At 37.8% G+C, this 25,548-nt stretch overlaps 1 protein-coding gene across 2 annotated transcripts in view; it reads right to left on the bottom strand.

The window, feature by feature from the left end:
- LOC131428254 (uncharacterized) overlaps positions 1-25,548 on the bottom strand; it is a 148,958-nt gene that overhangs the window by 67,343 nt on the left and 56,067 nt on the right. The window contains exon 2 of one of the 2 annotated variants that reach the window (XM_058592045.1): positions 13,875-13,985. The exons of the other annotated variant lie outside the window; for it this stretch is intronic. The gene's annotated coding sequence lies outside the window, so the exon portion shown is untranslated. The remainder of the gene's footprint in view (positions 1-13,874; positions 13,986-25,548) is intronic. 2 annotated transcript variants of the gene reach the window in all.

Raw genomic sequence — 25,548 nt, 5'->3', positions numbered from 1 at the left:
GTGAAGATCGATCACGCCATCTCAGAAAGACGTGTGTGTGACTATTTTTTTCTTTTTTGCCTTTCTCATATAGAAAGGCTATGCAATCACTGTGAAAATCGACTTTTTAACCGAGGCCCGGAGAGCCGAATGTCATATACCATTCGACTCAGCTCGACGAACTGAGCAAATGTCTGTGTGTGTGTGTGTGTGTGTGTGTGTAACAAAAATATGCACTCACTTTTCTCAGAGATGGCTAGACCGATTTTCACAAACTAATGCCGTTTTTCATTGAAAAACACTGGTGGCGTGGATTGCTCTGGTTTTGCACTTTCGAGCAGAAATGCAATATTCTGACGGTGTTTCATTGCTATTTCTGCTCGAAAGTGCAAAACCAGAGCATTCCACGCCACCAATGTTTTTCAATGAAAAACGGCATAAGATTCAAATAAAAGGTATTATGGTCCCATAGCTTGCTATTAAATTTCATTTGAATGTGACATCCGGTTCCGGAGTTATATAGTAATATGTGAAAATTTGAGAAAAAGTTTACACTCAACTATCTCTGGAACAACTCAACCGATTTGAAAGGTCTTATAATATCCTAAAAATTTGTGAAATATTATATCTGGATCCGACTTTCGGTTCCGGAACTAAAGCTTGATAAGTGGAAAATCACGAATTTCATTAGTATTTTTCCACGAACGATGGTTAAAAACAGGTACAAATCCCATAAAACTGTCTGATAAATTTTTCTAGTTTGCAGAGTTTGTTAGTTTGTGGGCATGAATACTTAATTCGGCACTACTTGTCCCCTCTTTGCCTGTTCCGAGAGCACCGAAAGTGGAGAAGAAAAACTCCAAAAACTAAATTCACTTCGATTTCTCCGCGATGCTTGTACTGACTTTCACAAATCTTGATTTGAAATAAAGTTCATACTGTCTTTAAAGCTACTGTGAAATTTCATCCGGATCCGACTTCTAGTTCCGCAGTTACAAGGCGATGAGTGTCAAAGTTTTCAAATCGCCATATAGAATGACAATATGTACAACACCGAAAGAAGAAGAAAACATGTAACGAATAAGGCGTGCTTTGTTCTATTTCGTACACGTTGTGTAGTGATGTCAATAATAATAATAATAATAATAATAATAATAATAATAATAATAATAATAATAATAATAATAATAATAATAATAATAATAATAATAATAATAATAATAATAATAATAATAATCATAATAATAATAATAATCATAATAATAATAATAATAATAATAATAATAATAATAATAATAATAATAATAATAATAATAAGTAGGAGTGTTTTATGCTGCTGATTCATGATGTTTAGCTTGACTTACATATGCAGAAGTAACAGAAACGCAGGTTCGTTTCGTTTGTTAGATTTCGTTCAATTGGTTTAATCAAAATAGAGCATGAGATAGTAAGTATAGGTTTAACTACGTTCAAAACTGTTCCAATTTGTAGGTCATATTTGTTGGTAGCAAATGAACCAGCTATTCCGTTCATCTGAATCCAGTTACGGAAGAATTGGAAATAGTGATTAAAAACTCACTCACTTTTCTTGGAGATGGCCAAATCGATTATCACAAACTTATAAGTTCAAAAGAAAAGTCTTACAGTTTCATACGGAATTCCTTAATTTGTTGTGGATACTACTTTCGGTTCCGGAACTACAGGTTAAACAGGATTTATAGAGTTTTTGAGATAAGGTCCGAACAAATTTTCCTATTTCTATTCAATAAACAGTTGTTTTTGCAAATTTCATTGTTATATTTATGATGTAATGAGTAATATGAGACCGGCATCATTACACCACTAGGTGGATTAAAATAGGTTTTATGCACTGCTCATACTTGCATATCAGTCCCATATGGAAAATCGACATTTCAAGAAAAAGACGATCAAAATATTATTTCCGATTTTTTTTACATATTGTGCTACCTAATGCTAAATCATAGTATTATTACATGAAATATCGGTAATACACCTTTATTATTCCAACATTTCAGCAAATAAAATTATTGAAATTTGCAGTGAATGGGACTGATATGCGGGTATTTTGCATATGGGACAGACATGAGTTGATATTTTTTTTTCACATTTCACTGAACAAACCCTCAACTTTTATTGCAGTTTCTGAGAGCATATTGAGGATAGATTTCATTCCGCAAGCTAACTCAAAATTTGCAAAAATCGATATGGGACTAATATGCGAGTATAGGTAGTGCATATCAACCTGTAATTCTGGAACCCGAAGTCGGAACTGGATAAAAATTAATAGCAGTCTATGAAAATCGGTTCAGTAATCTCTGAGAAAATTGAGTCGCATTATTTGTCACATACACACACACAGACATTTTGTGATCTCGACGAACTGAGTCGAATGATAAATGACACTCGGTCCCCCGGGTCTCGGTTGTAAAGTTAGTTTTCACAGCGATTGCATAGCCTTCCCATATGAAAAAGGCAAACACAAGAAAATATGGAGAAGAAAAGTGTGAACATTGAGCGTTTCGGAATCATCCGTCGAGTCACGTCCAGTTGCTAAAACCAAGAGCAATGTTCCATTACACAGTTCGGTTTCACATCTCATCCAAGTCAGTCGATAAAACAAAACCGCTTACGTTCGGGACAGAAGAAACCAAGTACAGTATTGTGTAGTGAACAATAGAACGACCTCGAAATGAGTGAACCAAACGAACAAAAGCTACCGCCGACACGAAAGAATACAACTTTGTTGACTTCAGGCAGTGCAAAATTCGACCTTCGATACTAGAACTTGAAGGTTTGCTTAAGGAGCAAATGCATCTTGACATTAAACGTGTGCATTTACTTCAATGCAATAAGACGAATAATGTTGTTTACATCCAGTTTTATAAAGAGTTGGATGCAATTCAATTCGCAAAAGACAATAACAATGTGCACTATGTGGAGCACGATAACATTAAGTACAACATTCCAGTATATATGGAAGATAGTGCTATAGAAGTGCGTGTGCATGATCTTCCCTCAAGCGTTACCGATTCATATATTCGCAATACTATGTCCCAATACGGAGAGATTCTCTCTATCGAAAAAGAAAAGTGGAAGAACTTTTTCCCCGGTATTCTAAATGGCGTACGTTTATTACGCATACACTTGAAAAGGCCTATACCTTCTTAGGTGATTTTCGGTTAAGATACAAGAATTCCGTGCAAATCACTTGTTATCTATGACAATCAGATGGCCACATGTTAATATTGCCAAAAAGCTGTTTACTACGGTAAGCCATGTGATACACTGGACAAGGAGACAACTACACCAAAGGACAACGGTTCTTCCTTCACACCAACCCAAAGCAACCCCAGTACACCTGTAACAGTCACCAACAACAGTGAAGCATCCCCTTCAACGAAACCATCCAACGTATCCCCTATAGAACAAAGTACATTAGCTGCAGTTAACAACTTACCATCCAACCAACCAGCAACTGCAAACAATGTATAACAAGGCGCATCTACAGCAACTAGCAACGAAATCAACAACAATACCATCGATGCGGCAATGGATGACGAGACGAACTCCTCAATCCTCGCAGGAGGGAAATGGAAGATCCTCTCCCCCTAGAAAAAGGGTGACAACGAGATCCAACTCAAAATAAAATTATTTAAAAAATCGGCTCGATCGGCCACGTAAAGCTTGTACGCAAATAGGCCTGAATAAAAAATATCTTTTTGAATAAAAAAAAAATTTCCATTACATATTTACCAAAACGGGAATAGCTAATAATTTGGAGAAATTATCATACATAACCGAAAACACCACATATTAGAATAGAATTCTTGTTTCGATGTTTACTTGAGTGGATCCCGGAGCCATAGTTAATTTCGTGAGAGCATTACAAACACAGCCAAAACCTCCAGTGTTAATTCTACATCGTTCAGCGATGCTGCCAAATTTCCCGAAACATTGTTAATTACACTTGACAACAAACTCAGAAAATTTGGTGCAGGTTGCTTGAAAAGAAAATAGATTATTCTGAAAAAATAAATTAAACGCAAAAGCTTGGGACGCACTGTGTCTAAACCTTCGCTTCCATTCTAGTGGTACATAAAACACATTCTCATCCTAGACACCACATGATTGACAATAAATCAAGCAAATCTTCTCTGCTCATTTATAAATGTTTATCAGTCTGATTCTCGTTTGGTGTTGATGAAAGGATTGTTGTGGCTAAATGATATACTTTATCGTAGTTGAAATTTTCTGGTTGGAAACGAGACCACATGATGTGGAATTTGATTAGGTAGGATGTTCCACTGAGCGTGAAGAAACATTAAATTGTACATAAGATTTTCTCATATATATAAATAAACAAGCAGTGGAGATACGACTAAATAAAATTGATGCCCGATTACAGATCCAAAACTAAACGTCTGCTGTTCATGAACCAAGGTATGTTCCTTCGGTCACAAGAGCCATGCCAATTAATATAATCCACAAACTCAATCAAATAACCAACCAAAATTCCCAGTGATCCGTAGTAGTGTTAAGCCTTCGATAACATGAAACCGATAATCCTTGTTTATATCGTGCACCGTTCCGTCCATAGCAGTAAAGCAAAATGGCAAGGCTTTCATTGAGGGATGATACAACCGCTAAATTACATATTATTGCTATGCCCATTACGTGCATGATATGCTTCGCAAATTCAATCAATCTCCGGCGAATCAAACTACGCACAAATTCACATTGCTTCGCTCGAAATAGAACATGTAATTGCATTTAAACCTGAACTACTTGATGGTTCATCAGCGGTCGATGAGAAAATTGACCACCTGCATCTTCTCGAAATAGTTACCCAATCAACCACCATCAGCACGGTCCATCGACGCGTACATCTGCATCTGTCCGGCTACACTGCAATTATGATAACACCCCACAGCCACCGGTCATTATCGGTGTGCAAAATGCAGCCGCCCATTTTCTATGCGGTTGCATGACAGTGGAAACGGATCGCATAAACAACGCGCAGTTGCGGATGGATGAACCCGCTACCGTAGTCGCCACAAAACAATTGCACAAAACATCACAGCATCCCTAATCAACCTGTTGCCGATACTGCTGCTGCTGCTGCTGCTGCTACTTCTGATAGCGACTGAAAAGGCCGCACAGGAAAACCACACCCAGAAGAGCAGCATTTCAAAGGCACCAGTGGTCCGCCGCACTCTCGCACGTCTTCTCTGTGCCGTGACGGCTCGTGGCAACGGACAGCTTCAAACTGCAGCCACGGACGGTGTTGAAGTAGAAGATACAATTAGACGTATGTTTCGGAGCCGCGTTACGTTTCCGATCGGATGTGTAAACGGAGTGAAAGTGTAAACCAGGCTAGTGGAACAAATTTCATACATCATCCCGCTGGGCTTTGCAGCCTTTGGATTACGCGGTAAAAAAAAAGTTAATTTCAGCTTGAATCTAGCAGTTAAATCAGCTTATTCTTGATCCTCAACGAAATTATTCGTGGCGAGTAGAAAGTATTTCATTGCTTCATTAAAAACAAGAGTGTTCAAGAAAATCTGTTATTAAAGGTAGGCCACACAGCAGTATAATTCCACCGGTTATACAAACACGTACACGTACAGGAATAACCCACAAACATTCATTTTTACCGGATGTTTAGAAGTGTGCTTAACAAGATTGGTACTGTTTCCCAACCAGGCATGCTTCACTCGAACCAACGCTTAAAAGGTTGTTCTATCCGAAATTAGATTTTCAGTTTGTAAAACGCTATTACAGCTTGACTTCTTATGAACATCGCTGACATGAAGTCCCTTTTTAGCAAGTCTACACACTAAGGTTTAATTCCTTTGTTTGGTAATTTTTTTGACGAGTACTTCCGGTAATCAATAGAAATAACCGATATTTCGGTACATGAGTTTTATTTTACAATAATTATGCAAACTTTTACAAGACGATCAGTTTCACGTAAACTTTCATTACATAAATCTGTACATAGATATACAATTCATACGGTAAATACGGAATAGTCGCCGAGTACGGTAAACACCATACTGTCCGTATGGTAAAATTATAATTCAATAACCGAACTTCTGTGAAAACAAATTGTCGTGAAACTAAAACTGTCGAAAAGTTATTAATTTTCAGTAAGGGTCTTTTTATCATCCAAACGAAAAAAAATCTTGATGGGTTCATCGGATTGATTGGAGGTACCGGTGCTCAGGGCCGGTAAAAGAGGTGAGTACGGTGGGTAGTACTACCCACCTGAAAATTCCAAAGGTAGGTAAATAACCACCTGAAATTTCTAACGAAAAACAATGGTAATATAAGTATTATTCATGAATATCTAAGGTTTAAGAATAAGTATTATTTATAACAATTAGAATATTTTAAATGTAACTCGAAATAATAAATAAAATCAAAATTATGGAACCTTAGTACTCAGCTAGTAGAGTAATGGTGTGAAGATATACAGCAGAAAGGTAAGATATGACAAGGATAATTTGAGTAAGCAGAAATCTTTTAGTAACTTATCTTTTACTTTTTTCCAACCAGAAGAGACTAGCTTAAGCATCTGATCAGTGAATCACTCGTGTATTGGAAAGTACCGATAAAAAATAAAATTACTCAAAATCTTTTGACGTAGGGCTACGTCCTTGTTTGCTGCAAGTTCAAGTTAATTTTTCTTGTTTCCCTAAACATTTTATCAGGATTTCCTCGATTTTCATAAGATTTCTGCTCTTCAATGAGTACGTTCCTATTCCGTAACATCACCATCACCGCCCACGGAAGACCGCTCCAGTCGATGACCAGCATGCGGACCACCCGACGGGCCTTCTTAGGACAAGTAGTCGCTGGGGGCTAGGTTATTGAGAATATGGTGGGTGAGGAAGCAGAACGAAGACCAATCCATTCAATTTGGCCATTATTTTCATTGACTTGTGGCACGGAGCACTGTCTTGGTTAAAAATGGTTTTTTTTTCGATGTCGCATTACAAACGCATCAATAATTCAATGTAATAATCACTTTAGATGGTGCTTTCTTTTTCAATATAGTCAATACATCGAGTATCTAAAAACTGACGCCATGATTGTTCCAGATACCTGTAATATTTTCGAACGATTTTCTCCGTATGAATGCTAATATGATTCCGGAGAAAAATGGTGGATCCATTTTTCGTTCACTGTTTCATACAAACGAAATAATTCCTTTTTATTGCGACTTGATAGTGCCAAACAGCTCTCTGGATCGTTATTGCGTTGTTGCTTTTGTTCGATTGGAAAAAACCTTTTATATGCTAAGATTTTCGCGTAAGATCATAAAAGCGCTTCCAGTTAATGTCCTAACCATTTCAGCATATTTAATTTCACGAACTTCAATTTTGCGTTCATTCGTCGCGATTATCAAAACTTGCTTGACTTTTTCTGACGATTGCATCATTTGGTCCCGTTTGAAATCAGAATACACACAAATCTTTATTTTCAATGGATCCGAGTGCGGGTAACACCTCTCAAACCGTTGCTTTATCAGCATACAGAACTCGTTACTTCCATTTTTTCATAAGTGAACAAGTAACGCCACGGTGCGATCAAGGTGAAAATTTGACATCTGAAGGTTGGTTCTTTCGATAAATGAGGTAAGTTTGACATTTGGGTCAGTCTTGGGACTTTTTGAGCAATGTGTTATGCACATCAGCCACTGACTGTTTATGGATTTCTTTTATGCGCCGTTCGCTTCGCACGAGACATATTTTGATCGAAAATTGGCAGGATGACATGCGCGAATTCAGCACCTTCCATCATCAGCCTCAACGAACTTAACGGTCAGAGTAACTAAAATTCTCAAAGATTTAATTTCGAAAATTCGCACACACAAATAAGTTTATACGGAACAAGACAAGGCCCTAATACTCAAAACAAATATTGGCAGTGATTTTGAATCTAGTTGGGGAGTCCTATGTCAACAGTTCGAATAACCCCACAGTAGTTTCATGGCGTATTTAGTCCTTGAATGTGCAATTTCGTTTTAAAACAAAATACCGAAAACACTTCAAACTTCGTATTTACACGTTTCATGCAAATTATTAACGAAACAAAATATTGTTAAAAAATCCAAAAACTAACCATCTGGGCTTAACATGTTTCACCGGCTCTGTCGGTGCTAAAGTTTTTAGAACATTAGAACAACTCAGAGCTTTTTGTTTACTTATAGGCAGAAAATAATTTCGTATCACTTGCTGCCAACACAGATTGTGCAGTGTTATGGAAGACGCTCTTAATTCCGGTCAACCGGGACCTTTGACTTCTTTTAAATTTTTCGTGGAATACAACCACAGCCACAACAGGTTAAAACTTTCTTTTTTCGTTTCTTTAACAAAAAATCCGAATCCGAAAAACCTAATCATAAGATTTGGTTTACAGCTTACGGTAGTTGTTCACAGTTCAATTCACTTTGTCTTTGTGGTTTGTGGATGTCGTTCTTACTTTTCCCCGTTCAGGAGAGGCATCGATTCGCACTGAAAAGCCCGCGGTTGTAAAACAACTAAAATATTAGTTGTGTTTCTGAATTTTGTTGGTTAATATTTCATATAAATAATCGACCGTTGTTTTTTTTTTAAACTGTAATTTTTTATTTTCCTAACAACTTAGCAATAATCGAGCAATGTAGGGAAGACCGGGTTGAAAATGGCCATTTGCAACCGCCCACTCAGTTAAACTGAGCACTTGGTGAGTGCTAAACTGTCAATATTTTCATCTAAAGCAAAATATTCTAGTTCCATTTTTAGGGTAAAGAATATATTGTAAGATTCAAATTTATTATTGTTTTTTGCACAAAAGCTTGCTGATTTTATGAATTTAAGGGGCGGGTAGGGTCCAAGGATGTCTTTTATCGTATCAAAGAACGCTTACTAGCAACTCTTCACACGATTCAATCAGTGCCATCAAAGAAAGACGGATATCATCAAATATCCAGCAGCTTCTGTCAAATTATCGGGAATCACCAACACTGGTAGGGTCTAACAATTTTGAAAAATCATTTAATATTTTCTTTGTATTTCATTATAGAAAAACATTTCAAAAATATTCTGTGAAATTTTCAAGTCTATCGGAACAAAACTCTGGAAGTTATGGGCCTTTACTTTTACTTATCTCATACTGCGAAGAAGTAAGAGTTCGGCACACCTTCTCAAGATTTCTGCTTCGTTTGACTTAACATTCTTGAAATATTTCATTATATCAGGTCCACAACTTTGCTTCCGCCGTTTTTTTCCAAAATTAAAAGCTTTATTGCGAAAAAGTGCTTACAGATGTATTATTCAAAGTATTGTCCGTCGCTAGCGACAACTTTCTCCCATCTTTCCGGTAATTTTCGGATCCCGGTTCGAAAAAAAGAAGTCCTCTTATGACGCTTTCCATGAAGCAATCCATTTTTCCAACTCTTCGAAGGATTGAAAATGTTGATCTGCCAGGCCGTGTGCCATCGAACGAAATAGGAGGAAGTCAGAAGGGGCTACATCAGGGGAATACGGCGAGTGGGCACGACTTCCCATTTCAGCGTTTCCAGGTACGTTTTGACCACTTTTGCGACGTGAGGCCAAGCATTGTCGTGTTGGAGAATGACTTTGTCATGTCGCTCTTAATATTGTGACCGCTTTTCTTTTAGCGCGCGACTAAGGCGCATCAGTTGCGTTCGGTAGCAATCTCCTGTGATGATTTCACCCAGTTTTAAGAACTCGTAGTAAATCACACCGAGCTGATCCCACCAAATACAAATCATAACCTTAGCGCAGTGAATATTCGGTTTTGCTTTCGACGAAGTAGAATGCCCGGGCTTTCCCCATGATTTTCTGCGTTTAGGATTATCGTATCGAACCCACTTTTCGTCACCGGTTACGATTCGATGTAAAAACCCCTTACGATTTTATCTTTGAAGCAGTTGCTCACATACAAATAGACGGCGCTCGATGTCCCTCAGTTTCAACGCGTACGGCACCCAGTTTCCTTCATTCTGAATCATGCCCAAGGCCTTGAGACGTTTTAAAATGGCTTGCTGACTCACTCCCAACGATTCGGCAAACTCTTCTTGGGTTTGGCACAAATCTTCATCAAGCAATGCTTCTAGTTGTTCATCTTTGAAGGTTTTTTCTCCTCCACAACCATGTTTGTCTTCGACATTGAAATCACCATTTTTAAAAAGTTGAAACCACTCTTTTACTCAGAGCAGCATCACCGTAAGTTTCTGACATAAACAGACATTTTCGAGCGTGAATAATACGAAAACAAGAACAACTATCACTGAAACGGCGATGACAATTCCTTAGGCACTGTACACACTCACTTTAAAGGCAGTATCATCTATGTATTTTGATCAGCCTCAGCCGGTACAGCCATCTATCGGAAAACGACGGAAGCAAAGTTGTACACCTGATAACAAACCCTACGGTCTCCCTTGGGCAAGAAAATTGTTTCCATTGATATTATATTCAAAAAACTTTGAAAGCGTTTTTCTTGAAAGCAGGATTTTAATGTCGGTGTCCATCGTCATTCTAAAACTACTACACCAATTTTTGCACACACTTTCTACAAATAAAAAAACAGACCCCAACGTTTTCCTTTTTGTTGTTTATTACTTTGGGGAGGTTTAACAGCTGCAAAATGGCGAATTTTTTGTGAAAAATCGTAGTTTTCACTTTGAACAACTTCAAAAAATTAAAACCAAATCATCAGATCAAACAGAAACGTTGGGGTCTAGAAAAACTTCTACTCCAACTAAGCTGCTTTGATTTTTTTTTTTTTATTCAATATTACAATAAATTTTTAGGCACACTGCTTAAGCTCTAAGATGCCAAGGTTATTTTCTAATCTTAATTAACGACTAACTTAAAACTAGAATAGTATCATCAAAATATGTGATCTTAGCGTCTCGAGAATCCAGCGTTCAGCTGGCGATCGGCAGTGGTCGATGAATTCAATATCTCACGAGTCTTCCAGATGGCGTTGGTAAATATTTAGCGCTGGCCGCATCCTTCGGTCCGTGTGGGTCCGCGGGAAACACCCCCAGGCTACGAAAGCCCGGCGGGTGGCCCGCATGCTGGGTTTTCGACTGGAGCGGTCTTCCGTGGGCGGTGATGGTGATGTTACGGAAGAGAAATAAAAAGAAAGTATATATTGTGGAAACGGGGTAAAAAGGGATGTGGGAACAAAATGTCTGAAAACGACAGAGATCTAATTAGTTGCCATCGAGATGGTGAAGAGACAGGGGAGGGGGAACGAAAAAGTTAGTGACAAAAAAAGATCTTGTTAGTTCCAATGAAGATGTTGGACAGGGACGGGGATCGAGAGAATCGAGCGGATGTTAGTGTCGAACCTGTAGGTGGAGTTTATACTTTCTGAGCGAGGAATAACACATTACACTTGTATATCAATGTGTTTAAGGTAATGATATATGAGAAGCATATATGAACTATCCCGACTCGCTAACACATCCCGAACCGGAACCTCAGGCGGTCTACCTCGGGCCCTGAGGGATTCCAGTAGCTTCGACCTGGCGTCGCGATACTCTACGCACGACCACACGACATGCTCGATGTCCTGATAACCGTCGCCACAGGTGCAGAACCCGTTCTCCACGATCCCGATACGCCAGAGATGTGTGTTGAATGTATAGTGATTTGACATGATACGTGACATAACGCGAATGAAATCACGACTCACGTTCATCCCCTTGAACCAAGGTTTCGTCGATACCTTAGGAATAATGGAGTGTAGCCATCGTCTCAGTTCGTCATTGCTCCATGAAGTTTGCCAACTTTCGAGAGTTTTCTGACGAGAGATACTGAAAAATTCATTGAAGCAGATTGGTCTTTCATAAATATCACCTTCCAATGCGCCCACTTTAGCCAATGAGTCTGCCTTTTCATTGCCCGGAATGGAACAATGCGAAGGGACCCAGACTAACGATATTAAATAAGACCGTTCAGATAAAGTTCTCAAATGTTCCCATATTTTCCCCAGAAAATAAAGGGGATACTTTCCTGGTTTCATTGCCCGGAGAGCTTCTATTGAGCTTAGACTGTCCGTGACAATGAGGTAATGGTCTTTGGGCAAGGTTTCAATGATCTCGAGGGTGTACTGAATAGCAGCTAATTCTGCGACGTAAACTGAAGCCGGATCACTGAGTTTGTAAGAAGCGGTGATGTTTGGATTAAAGATACCGAAGCCTGTGGACTTGTTGATGTTTGATCCGTCAGTATAAAACATCTTTTCACAGTTGACTGCTCTAAATTTGTTATTAAAGATAGTAGGGGCCACTTGAGGGCGTACGTGATCCGGAATTCCATGAATCTCTTCTCTCATGGATGTATCGAAAAACACAGCAGAATCAAAAGTATTCGAGAAATGAGCACGGTTGGAAGCAAACGAAGAAGGATTAATATTCTGAGCCATGTAATCAAAATACAAGGACATAAAACGGGTTTGAGAATTAAGCTCAACTAACCTTTCGAAATTTTCAATCACCAGAGGATTCAAAATGTCGCATCGAATGAGCAAACGATATGAGAGATCCCAGAACCGGTTTTTCAATGGGAGAACACCCGCCAGCACTTCGAGGCTCATCGTATGAGTCGATTGCATGCAACCCAAGGCAATACGCAAACAACGATACTGAATTCTTTCCAGCTTGATGAAATGAGTGTTCGCCGCGGATCGGAAGCAAAAGCATCCGTATTCCATCACGGACAATATCGTTGTTTGGTACAACCTGATCAGGTCTCCTGAATGGGCACCCCACCACGATCCAGTTATTGTACGAAGAAAGTTGATTCTTTGTTGGCATTTTCGTTTCAGATACCTAATGTGACATCCCCAGGTGCCTTTGGAGTCGAACCAGACCCCGAGATATTTAAATCTGAAGACCTGAGCTATGGTTTCACCCCCTAGTTGAAGCTGTAATTGTGCTGGTTCGCGCTTCCTTGAAAATACAACCAGCTCAGTTTTCTCCGTAGAGAATTCGATACCCATTTGAAGAGCCCATATGGATAAGTTGACAAGAGTATCTTGTAACGGCCCTTGCAGATCGCCAGCTTTGGGTCCTATAATAGACACAACGCTGTCGTCGGCAAGTTGTCTTAGCTGCTTTGATTTGTTCACATTTGATTAGTCTGCGCTGAGATACATAATCATGATTTTAAAGAAGTGTCCTTTAAAAATACCTCTTTACCGACTTATTTCTCAATATATTACAAAATGTTGTTCGAATGATGCAATTTTTTGTAAGTTGAAGGTGTTACGAAGCGTTACATGCGTTACTTTTTTGTAAGTTATAGACGTTACTCTTTTGTAAGTCTTGTGTTAGAAAGCTTTATATCTGTTACTTTTTATAAGAGGTGGTCAAAAGCGTTACAAGAGTTTTGGAATGGCTTTGGCCCCTCCTGAAATCAGAAACAGAAACGAAAAAAAAGTTTAATTAATATTATATAGCTGTAGATTACACCGTGTGGTTTTGAGAGTTACGTGATGGTCAAAACTCCACTGCCGATAAAGTATGCAGGGGCTGGTCCTACGAAGCGTAATAGAGTCAAAACCACATAAAATGGAGTAATAATAATCATAATAATAATAATAATAATAATAATAATAATAATAATAATAATAATAATAATAATAATAATACATAACATTGTTCTGGACGACCGGAAAGAGAAAGAGCGCTAGCATGCCTTTCTTAAGCAAGATTCTGCAGATGAAAAAGATATCCTGCCGCTGAATCCCGCGCATACTTATTTAGTGCTAAAAAGACGAACGCAAGCACATTTCGAGCACATGTTTGGCTGAATCTATTATTATACGCTAGAGAACAAAATGATTACCCGATAATAGACTGAAGTCAGCACGACTGTTTCGAAGCGGCATGAGTGTCTCGAAGAGGCGTCTCAATTGGATGAAATGACCACAATGTCGGTATGCTTTAGGAAGACTACCTAAAATCAGAAAAAAAAACAGTATTAGCGCTCATTAATGAAGCAATCGAAGACCGAAATCGCTGTGAAATGGCCTTACATATAGCGCATGAGTATCGCATCCACGATTAAAATCAACGGTTTAGGTTTCAATTACTTGAGCACCACCCTCCTTTGCCTGATTTGGCTTCCTCGTAATATTATCTATGCTCAAACGTTAATTTATCTCTGAGAAATTTATGTGAGTTTCGTTTTGGAATTTCAGACCACAACTTTCAGAACCTGAATCCGAAACCAGTATAGCTCAACGAATTTTTTATGACCATCTACTAATATGACCTATAAATATAGATGATTTTTTTTTATTTTTTTTTAAGATATTTTTTTTTAATTCAGGCCTATTTGCGTACAAGCTTTACGTGGCCGTTTGAATCGATTTTTTAAATAATTTTTTTTTGAATTGGATCTCGTTGTCACCCTTTTTCTAGGGGGAGAGGAGCTTCCATTTACCTCCTGCGAGAATTGAGGGGCACTTCGTTCGTGGCTCGTCTCGTCATCCATTGCCACATCGATGGTATTGTTGTTGGTTTCATTGCTAGTTGCTGGAGATGAGCCTTGTTGTACATTCTTTGCTGTTGCTGGTTGGTTGGATGGTAAGTTGTTCACTGCAGTTAATGCACTTTGTTCTATAGGGGATACGTTGGATGGTTTCGTTGAAGTGGATGCTTCACTGTTGTTGGTGACTGTTACAGGTGTACTGGGATTGCTTTGGGTTGGTGTGACGGAAGCACTGCTGTCCTTTGGTGTAGTTGTCTCCTTGTCCAGTTTATCACATGGCTTACCGTAATGAACAGTTTTTTGGCAATATTGACATGTGGCCATCTGATTGTCATATGTAACAAGTGATTTGCACGGAATTCTTGTATCTTTACCGAAAATCACATAAGAACGTATAGCCTTCTTCAAGTGTATGCGTAATAAACGTACGCCATTTAGAATACCGGGGAAAAAGTTCTTCCACTTTTCTTTTTCGATAGAGAGAATCTCTCCGTATTGGGACATAGTTTTGCGAATATACGAATCGGTGACGCTTGAGGGAAGATCATGCACACGAGCTTCTATAGCACTATCTTCCATATATACTGGAATGTTGAACTTAATGTCCTCGTGCTCCACATAGTGCACATTGTTATTGTCTTTTGCGAATTGAATTGCATCCAACTCTTTATAAAACTGGATGTAAACAACATTATTCGTCTTATTGCATTGAAGTAAATGCACACGTTTAATGTCCAGCTGCATTTGCTCCTTAAGCAAACCTTCAAGTTCTCGTATCGAAGGTCGAATTTTGCACTGCCTAAAGTCAACAACAATTGTATTCTTTCGTGTCGGCGGTAGCTTTTGTTCGTTTGGTTCACTCATTTTCGAGGTCTATTGTTCACTACACAATACTGTACTTGGTTTCTTCTGTTTCCAACGTAAGCGGTTTTGTTTTATCGACTGACTTGGAGGAGATGTAAAACCGAACTGAAAAAAATTTAGATGATGTTTTCCGTTCTTCACGAATCGGCTGTGCAGTGAATTGTCATCACCTCAGAATATATGACATCATGACTAATCTTGTGGATTGTTGTGCTATATAAATATTTAGAAGGTCTTAGACATGTGTTACAGAAACGACAGTAAACGTAAAGAAAAGTAATACAATAACCTTCTCTCGGGCACAGTAACAAATTTTCAGTGGTAAAGTTTAAAGTCTCTGTTAAAAACGACGGTAAGCACACCGAGAATTAGGTACATAATCTTCAGTAACATTGTTTTGTTTATCTGAGGGCCCGAAACGAAATCCTGGGTACGGGCCTAAGTATGAGATATCCAAAAATAACTCAAAGTTAATGTTTTCTAAAATGAAAATGGTATGAACGAGCATTGAGGTAAAATTCAGTACCAAAATAAGGCGCGCAGAATTCTAAGCACATGAATTGAACGAATAATCGCACAAAGCGTATCGTGCAAAACCGACACGTAGAAATACGGAATATTTTCAGTGATTGATTGCTGTGAACTCACGACACGTTTTGTTCGCTAGTACAGCAAGCACTAACTAAAGCTATGTCCGTTTAAAAATAGGAATATTAAAATCATCTGTATCTCGGTAACGAAGTGACGTACACATAAAGATAATACATAAAAACAAAAGTAATTCACTGTACTTTAAGAATGGAAATATCAATATAAATCATTTTTGTTTGTTCCTAATGAAAATTCGCACTTTCTTCTTGATTCCTCCCATCAAACGCTGCACACCTCCGGAGTCAATTTCCGCGCTACATGTGTTCCACATTTTGGGTATCTGAGTCGCGTCCCGAATCGACTTCCAATTTTCTTAAGCTTCCGCTTCATTATTGTTCAATCTCAAGATTAGAAAATACCCTTGGCAGTGTGCCTTAAATTATATTACATTATTGAATAAAAAAAAAATCTCGATGGGCCGGAACTGTAGGCCGCTGGGTGGATTTATGTTTTTATCGATGAAATCTACGTTATTATCGAGATACCACTGGATAACTTCCCGGCTGTAGTGGCAACCAGCCAAAACATTACATTTATGGGCTTTCATGAATAATAGTACGCGGTTTTTGAGGCATTCTTTTTTGTACAGCTTCGAGTCTATAGTCTTATTTGTCACGAACAATTTGTTCTTTGCTCCGCAGATGCATATCCCTTGCCAAATCATAAGTTTTTATTGCAAATTTGTCCATAGAAGTGAACTTCAGCTAAACGCAGTGAATATTACTTCGCATTATTGGAGCGATTGAAGGCTGCAAATCGACTTCAGTTTAAGTTAAACTTTTAAAACCGATACACTGCAGAAGAATGTAAATGTTTGATACACTTTTGTGGAAATAGTGACTTTGTGAGAGTGTAATGACGTAACATAGTAGAATTAAACGGTATAACAAAAGTACTATTAGTGGAAAAATATTTTGTTACCACATTCCAAGCATAGCATAGCTGCAGTCAAGGATTTTCCAGTAACATCCCTATCCACCTTTATTCATCTGGTTTGGCTCCCTAGAAGTATTATCTGTTCCCAAACGTCAAAGATTGGCTCATCGATTCGAGAAAATTCACTTTTCGGACAAATCAAAAAACCGAAAATCCCTCAAAAAAACATTTTTTCACACTCTCAAGGAAATTAATCAATCTAATTTTAATTATTTTCGGATTCTGTTTGCTTTTAATGACCGGAGCAATCCACCTGAATATTTTTTCATCTCTCTCACAATAATTTGTTTGTCACTTCTTTGCAATCGTTTAGCAGCGCACAGCGCATACCTTCTCGGAAAATCAATCAAATTCCCAAAAAAAAAATCAAATTAAAGTATGGCGATGTCCCGGCTGCGGAAAATGTCCTCTAATTGCAATAGTTCGACGGGGAACCGTACAGCAGGTGGTGAACGGACACACCACGATACTGTGGCCGAATCACTTTTTTAATTTTGTTTTCGTTACCGACCAATGTTGGGTGGTGATATTTGGTGTGAGAGAAGAATTTCAAAACGTGAGTGGCATTAGCGATTTTTATGCGCGGTGGAATTCTGCGCTCGTTGACAGTGTGCAATTATTTATTCTCGGTTGTGTTCACCGCTTTCCCTCTCGCGTGCAGACCCGCCCGTCGTGGACTGTTCGGTCTGAAAATGACACTACACTCCAGCGAACGGTTATTTAGTGACAAATTTATTCAAATCAAACAACAGCCCGACCAAATAGCGTATCGTTCTGTTTTATATTTTTTCCAGCTTTCCACTCGGGCACGCCGGCATTGCATTGTGCTGACAATTTGATTTTTGAATTACTAAGTAGATTACATATTTTCATTTGGTGATCAATCGTGGAGTAGCCTTCTTCAGCAGTGTACAGTGTCGGGTTCGGGCCCGTTCTTTAACCTAGAATTCGGTTTCCGAATTTAGTTTGTAGCCATTTAAAAGTTTAGTTCTCTAAATGAGCACGAGGGCTCTAGCTTGAATGGTCTCAATCATTTCGATGAACAATATATCATTTTGTTTATTTTAATAAGTATACTGATTACCATAAATCCGAATTAAATACAGAAGCCCCTTGTTCTTCGAAAATATAAAATGCTGTTTCCATTCCAATCAGTACCGTACGCAAATATCCGTAATATTTATTGCTAAAACAGTCTGCTCCGTTCAGCAGTAAATATAATTACAGTTTGCTGTGCTTGCAGAATTTATTATCATGTGTAGTGTTTGATATACCAGACTTCATCCTGAGTACGTGACTCAGTGACTAATCTTGAAAGAAATTGGAATAGAATCTATGAACAACGTGACTGACAATCGTGATTCTGGTGACCAAATGAGATAACGGAAAGGAATAAGGGCTGTATGGTTAATTATAAGTACACTTTTTTGAGGCTCTGTGTGAAGAAAATTTCGTTTTGTTTTGAAAGCTGTTAAGTTTCAGTGAACAAACAAAAACATTTAGAAAAAGTAAAATTTTACATCAAAACAAAACAATTCGAGAACAAATAGTTATAACTAATGAAGGCGTGATTAAGTAGTGTGAATTTTTTTAACATGTAAGCGCCATTTGCTTTGTTCACATGTAAATAATTACTATTCGACTAAAAAGACTAAAAGGAAAATTCTGCACAATTGGTGGTATGCGCCCAGAACAACAACTACTAAAAATGAAAAAAATAAACAAACTCGCATGGATGCGAGGTACGACCCGAGAAAATTTTCAGAGCAAAACTACGCGATTGGAGTTCGATCTAGAGCGACTCCAGGTTGCTAAAACAATCTCAAAAGTTGTTTGGGCGACTCTGGGTCAGCTTTCGGGCTGCTCTTAGTGATCCTTCGACCAGAGATCAACGGAGACATTGTTATGATTCCAATTGAACTGTCAAAAGCGATTCCAATCGTTTTTTTTCGCGGATTCCCGAAGTTACGCGGTTTTCCGAAGTTATGTGTAATGAAGTGAAAAGAAGCCGCACAAACAACTTATATTCAAGACGCAATAATAATTTTATTTACACGTAATCAAAAGCACTTACTAATCACTAGATTCAGCATAAAATAAACATTTGAAAGCACTAACCACACCGTCATTACAAAAAAAAATCAGTAAAAAACGCCAAGCTGAATTCACTCAGCGTCATCCAGCTAAGTGACGTCTGTCTGTCCCATAAAAGCGTGTTTGTTAATCCATAGATCGAAATAATTCCTGGTTTAGAGGATAAGGAGTGTATCGAAAATAAGCTATCCACACATTTTTCTTTCAAATTACGATAAAAAACGATATTTTATTCAAACTAAAAATTTGATCCTTTATTGTACGAGGTTAAACTTGAGCATAATGGAAACCGGATTGAATTTTACACGAATTTTCGAACTTTTTATCGAACGCTCTTCATCATGTTCCGGCAAGTGTGGCATCGCATTTTTTGGATGCTTGAGTTCAAATTTTTTGAAATCCTGCATGTTCCCAACTGCCTTACCCGTCTTCTTGAAGACCCTCTTCACGATTGCCTAGTAACGTTCGATGGGTTGAAGCTAAGGGAAATATGTTTGATTGATATTTTTCTCAACGAAATTTATACCCTTTTCCGCAAGTCAATTGAGAGTGGTTTTGGTATAGTGAGCCGAGGCTAAATGCGACCGAAACAGTGAAGGTGTACTATGCTTCTTATATAAAGGCAGCAATCTCTTCTGGAGACATTCAGATCGATAGATTTCTGCATTTAGAGTTCCGGTAGTGTAAAAAATGGTTGACATCAAACCACAGGAACATGTTGCTTGCCATACCAGTACCTTTCGACTGAATTTTAACCGCACAAACAAGTAAACAAACGAATGCTGACAGCCAAACGCACAGCATGCTGTGATCTGAGCATAAAACACCATCACAAATACATGCGTACAACACAAATATATGTGGATAGCTTATTTTAGATAAACTCCTTATTAAAAATGCGAAACAATAACATTATAAACACGTAAGCGTATGTGTAATTTGTTACTGTGAATTGATATAGCAGTATCGGTTGGTTTTCGAAACGTAATGATAACTACAGGGTCCGGCACTCGAAGTGTAACCAATTAAAAAGGCCATAAATTCAGTTTGGAAAATTACTTTTACTTAATTCAAAGTACAAAATGTGTAAAAATAATACAAAATTCAGAATCAATTCACTTTTGCTCGATATGACCACCTTTTGCCTTGACTATGGCCTTGAGACGGTCAAAAAACGAATCGCAAGCTGCCCGAATGTGACTTGCAGGTATTTTGGCCCACTCGCGGACAATAACCTCCATGACGTTTTGCGATGCTACCAGTATTATTGTAACGAGTTATGGTGCGATAAACAAAAACTTTATTCACTTTAAGGTGTTTGAGCTCACGAACAATCGCTGGTTGTGATTTTCCATCTAAATATAAAGCAATCACACTATTACGTTTTTAATCCATCACTGATTTTTTTTTTCACGTTCACTTTTGGCAAAATGCTTTCTTGCGCTTGTAAACAATACAACTCCGAACTGTCATTTAGCAAATTTCTAGAGAGCTGATGCCCGTGCGTCAGCTGCGCGAGCGGTCTGAAGTTGGTTACACTTCGAGTGCCAGACCCTGTAAAATGAAACGTAGAAAACTTGTTGTTAGCTTGAATGTTGCGAACACGTTATAGAGTCGTAAGAAGTATATGAAACGTAAACAAAACAAGAACATTACTTTTTTTAAAACAACTTCTCGACAAATATGATAAGTGGCTGAAAAGTCATTTTTCTTCTACGTATATACGTAGTATAATTCTCATTGCATTGTGAGTACAAATCAGTTCGGTCCGTTTTCAAAAGATGGCTCTGGCTGTTATGACTATTGAACAGTAACTGCTGATGTCGATAGTTTCAAGAGGTAGAACATCTATCATGAGTATTCAGTTCATATTGCTTCGAGATGAAAAAAACCTTGATTTTCACTGTGTTAATTATGAACAATTTTTTTGTTAACTAAGAAGTATTTGCGGGAAGTTTTAGTTTCCTGTTTCAAATGGAAGAAAAGTGCAGTTGAAGCGGATCAAATCGATGTTCATGGTGATAATGCATATTCGATATTTAAGTAATGGAGATTTCAGCTTGAAGACAGGCCTCGCTCTGTGGGACATAGTGTCGCATCCGCCGTATTCTCCTGACATTGCTCCTTCTGATTACTAGTTGTTCCGACGAATGCAGCATGATCTGGCAGGTCATCGTTTCATTTCTCGCTGGCTGGGCATTTAACTAGGATCACCTTAAAAGACCTGACATTTTTTCGAAATGGAATTCGAAAATTGCCTAAGATAGTTTTAAAATCGTAGTAAAATTTTTACATCGCATCAAGTTCGTAATTTCAAATACTATGCGGCTTTTTATCGTTGTTAAAAAAGCATTCTAAATTCGATGGTGAGTAAGTCTTGAATAATTTTTGGAAAGATACGTTATTTCAGCACTCTTCGGGACAGAAAAATTTGGAGTAGGTAAGCCCAGAGACATAACCGCGTATAATGATGTAGAGCAGCGTCCGAGAAGTGTATATATTAAATGATTTGAAACTGTTTGACCGTTAAAGATTTTGTAGTACTGAAAAGGTTCATTTGGTTGCAAAAGATTGCGTTTGTATTCTAGGAATAAGGGCGACAGTTTAAAACAGTTTTCTAAATATGTTCTTTATGTTACATTTGGGGTCATCAAAAGGACCGTTAGTGGCTTTGGAGTCCTGGAAAAGACTATTTGGTTACGGATTATTACGTTTGTATTCCAGGAAGTAGGTTTGTATTTCTTCTCCATTTGAAACTGAAATCTGGAACTGAACGCTTGATTCTGTATCTTGAACTGAAATCCAAATCTGTAATTATATTCAATAACTGACAAATTACATACAAAAAAAATGCGCATGTAACGCATCGTAACATTTATAACATACAAAAAAGAAGCCCACTTAACGCTTCATAATACCTATAACAAACAAAAAGGTAATGCATGAAACACTTCATAACAGCTCTAATGTACAAAAAGTAACTCTACGTAACATCTATAACACAAAGAAGTAACACATGTTACGCTGCGTAACACCTATAATGTACAAAAAAGTAACGCTATGTAACACCTATAACTTATAAAAAAGTAATGCGTGCAACGCTTCCTAACACCTGTAACATACAAAAAGTAACACATATAACGCTACATAACACCTATAACGTTTTCATACGTTAACGTTACGTAATGCATGTAACACTTCGTAACTTCTATACCTTACAAAAAAGGAACGCTTCGTAACATCTTTAACATACAAAAAAGGAACGCATGTTACACTTCGTAACTTTTATAACTTATAAAAAAGTAACGCATTTTACGCTTCGTAACACATAACTTGTACAAAAGTAACGCTACGTTACATCTATAACTTTGTAATACAACTTACACAAATATAGCGCATGTAACGCTTCATAACGATACGAACTTATGACAAAGTAACGCATGTAAAGCTTCAAGACATCTTTAAATGGATTCTGGAATCGAGCCATGACCTGAACCAACCATCTAGTAGCTTTACTTCCTGCTCAGTCAACTGCGCAGGCTAGAATGAATTAAATATATCATGTGTTATCAAGTGTAGATGAGGTAACGCAGAAATGAAATTAATTTTTTTTTTATTATTTGTGATTATGTCATACAACTGAAAATACAACTGAAAATTGAAATCGTAATTTGCCGATCTTATTTCCGATGACATGTAGCAAAAATTATGTTGATACGCTTGATGAAACTAGAAATATTTATGATCAAAAGCTCATCACTCTCCCAGAAAGAAAATTTTGAAAATGCGCCCCATTTACGTCAAAAGTTATTAAGAAATTAGGTCTGGAGTTCGTTACCCTTTCGTGTTGTGAAATTTGTAAAATGCACCCAGATGAGCATAGTGAATAAAGACATAGTTCTACGTCAAAACTTGCAGATCCTATGTGCGGAGTTGGAAACCCAGGTGAACTGCGTGAAAGGCATCAACTTACCCATCACGCTATACGCGTTCCCCATAACCACAATTTTTAAAACCGATTTCTAATATGTTGCTAGTCACTAGTGGATACTGAACTTTTCGAGTCACGGAAGTGGTTAGATGTTAGCATCAATCACTCAAATTTCTTGTTGCAAACTAGTCTAGCGTAATAAAAAAAATGTTACTTGAGGAATCTAACGCTGCCACTTTTGATTTTTTCAATGACATCCGAACTCGTATAGTGGCATTTCTAATGCCAAAACCCTCATGACCATATTAAGAAACGTTTATTGCAACAACAAAAAAACATGTGTCTCCACGCCACTGTACGAGAGCTTTATGGTACCAAATTCATTGTACGGAAACCTTTTGTGTGTCAGTTACGGGTGATTTGATGGAGGAGCAAGTATGATTAACATTCAGAGCAACTATAAGAAAGCGTATGTGAAATCACTGATTACCACTGATAACTCATACGAAAACATTAGACCTATATCAGAGAACACAAATCAAACCATTAACTCGCATGGATGGTCGGGAAATATGGGTAGCACCACGTTAAACGAAGTCAGAATATCCCGAATAGGATGACTGAACAAATTATTTTACCTCAGCATCCGCTACAATCCTCTTCCGTGATATAGGGATGTTTTTGACAAAGACAAGGCTAGACCAATTATTCTGAAAATGATCACAATGGAGATAGGACCGATAAGACCCTTTTGTTGAAGTGGAATGATTTTCGCAATTAACTACGGATGCTCGAGCTCTTTTATGTAATCACTTCCTCAAATTTTCCGTAAAGGGTCTTCATATAAAAACCAAAATTTTACCCTTAAACTGCCATATTGGTGGAGTTAGGGTGATTCTTCTGATTTTCATTTTATTTAAATTTTTCAAAAACCTCTTTAGCAAAGCCTTTAAAGTGAGTGTGTACAGTGCCTAACGAATTGTCATCGCCGTTTCAGTGACAGTTGTTCTTGTTTTCGTATTATTCACGCTCGAAAATGTCTGTTTATGTGCCCACTTCTCGCCATTTGCGGGAAGTTTTACTTTTCTGTTACAATTCGAAAAAAAATGCAACTGTAGCACATCGAATGCTTTCAGAAACTTACGGTGATGCTGCTCTGAGTAAAAAAAACGTGTCGGAAGTGGTTTCAACTTTTTAAAAATGGTGATTTCGATGTCGAAGCCAAACATGATGGTGGAAGAGAAAAAACCTTCAAAGATGAATAACAATTTACTACGAGCTCTTAAAACCGGGTGAAACCATCACAGGAGATCGCTACCGAACGCAACTGATGCGCCTTAATCGCGTGCTAAAAGAAAAGTGGCCACAGTATCAAGAGCGACATGGCAAAGTCATCCTCCAACACGACAATGCTCGGCCTCACGTCGCAAAAGTGGTCAAAAAGTACCTGGAAACGCTGAATTGGGAAGTCTTGCCCCACTCGCCGTATTCCCCTGATGTCGCCCCTTCTGACTTTCACCTATTCCGTTCGATGGCACACGGCCTGGCAGATCAACATTTTCAATCCTTCGAAGAGTTGGAAAAATGGATTGCTTCATGGATAGTGTCAAAAAAGGACTCGTTTTTTCGAGCCGGGATCCGAAAAATTCTGGAAAGATGGGAGAAAGTTGTCGCTAGCGACGGACAATACTTTGAATAATACATCTGTAAGCACTTTTTCGCAATAAAGCTTTAAAATTTGGAAAAAAAAACGGTGGAAGCAAAGTTGTACACTTAATAGTAATTATGAGAAACCTTTCTGATTTTTTTCAGAATTTTTCAAAATGCATTTCATGTGAAAAAATGTCGATTTTTTTTAATCGCACTTACAATTTTGGTACCACTCTAGATTTTACATCAAAAATAAATCATTTTATGAGTACATTACGCTGTATTTTTTTCAGATTTTTAAAAAATGTGGACGGGTATTATATCAAACTTTAAACAAATAAATCATTCGGAAAACCATGCGTCTCCATCAAATTGTCATCATCCCAAGGAGACGCATGGTGTTTAGTTCTAAAACCATATATCACATGCCCTTAGAACTGAATACCATGCCACTATGGTTTGAAACGGGAAATTAGCGTGACAAAAATATTTTCACTATTAAATATTAGTTTTTTGTAGTTGGTGTCCTCACAAAAGTTGTTTGTTATCAAATGGCGCTCCTTTTGATATAAAATATTACTAGGGTGGTCCTTATTTAGATTGAAATATGAAATCTAACTTTCTTAATTGAGCTCAAAAATGATTTTATTGTACGATAAAGTTGTAGGAAATTTTATTTTAAGCAACTTTGCTGAAAAAAGCACCTCTCTAGCTTTTCATTTGACCGAGTTACATCAATTGTCCCGGGTAAGAGTAGGGTGGCTCCCGAAAAGTCGATTTTTTTTCTAACTTTTTTGTGAAACGTTCTATGAAAAAGTTGTCTTCAGAAGAGTTGTTGAAATAAATATTGCGCATAATTTTGCTGAGCGAAGCTTTTTCATATGAGCTACCAGTAAAAAG

The sequence above is a fragment of the Malaya genurostris genome, chromosome 2 (assembly GCF_030247185.1).
Source record: "Malaya genurostris strain Urasoe2022 chromosome 2, Malgen_1.1, whole genome shotgun sequence".
Lineage (NCBI taxonomy): Eukaryota > Metazoa > Arthropoda > Insecta > Diptera > Culicidae > Malaya > Malaya genurostris.
This window is presented reverse-complemented; position numbering and strand designations above follow the sequence as displayed.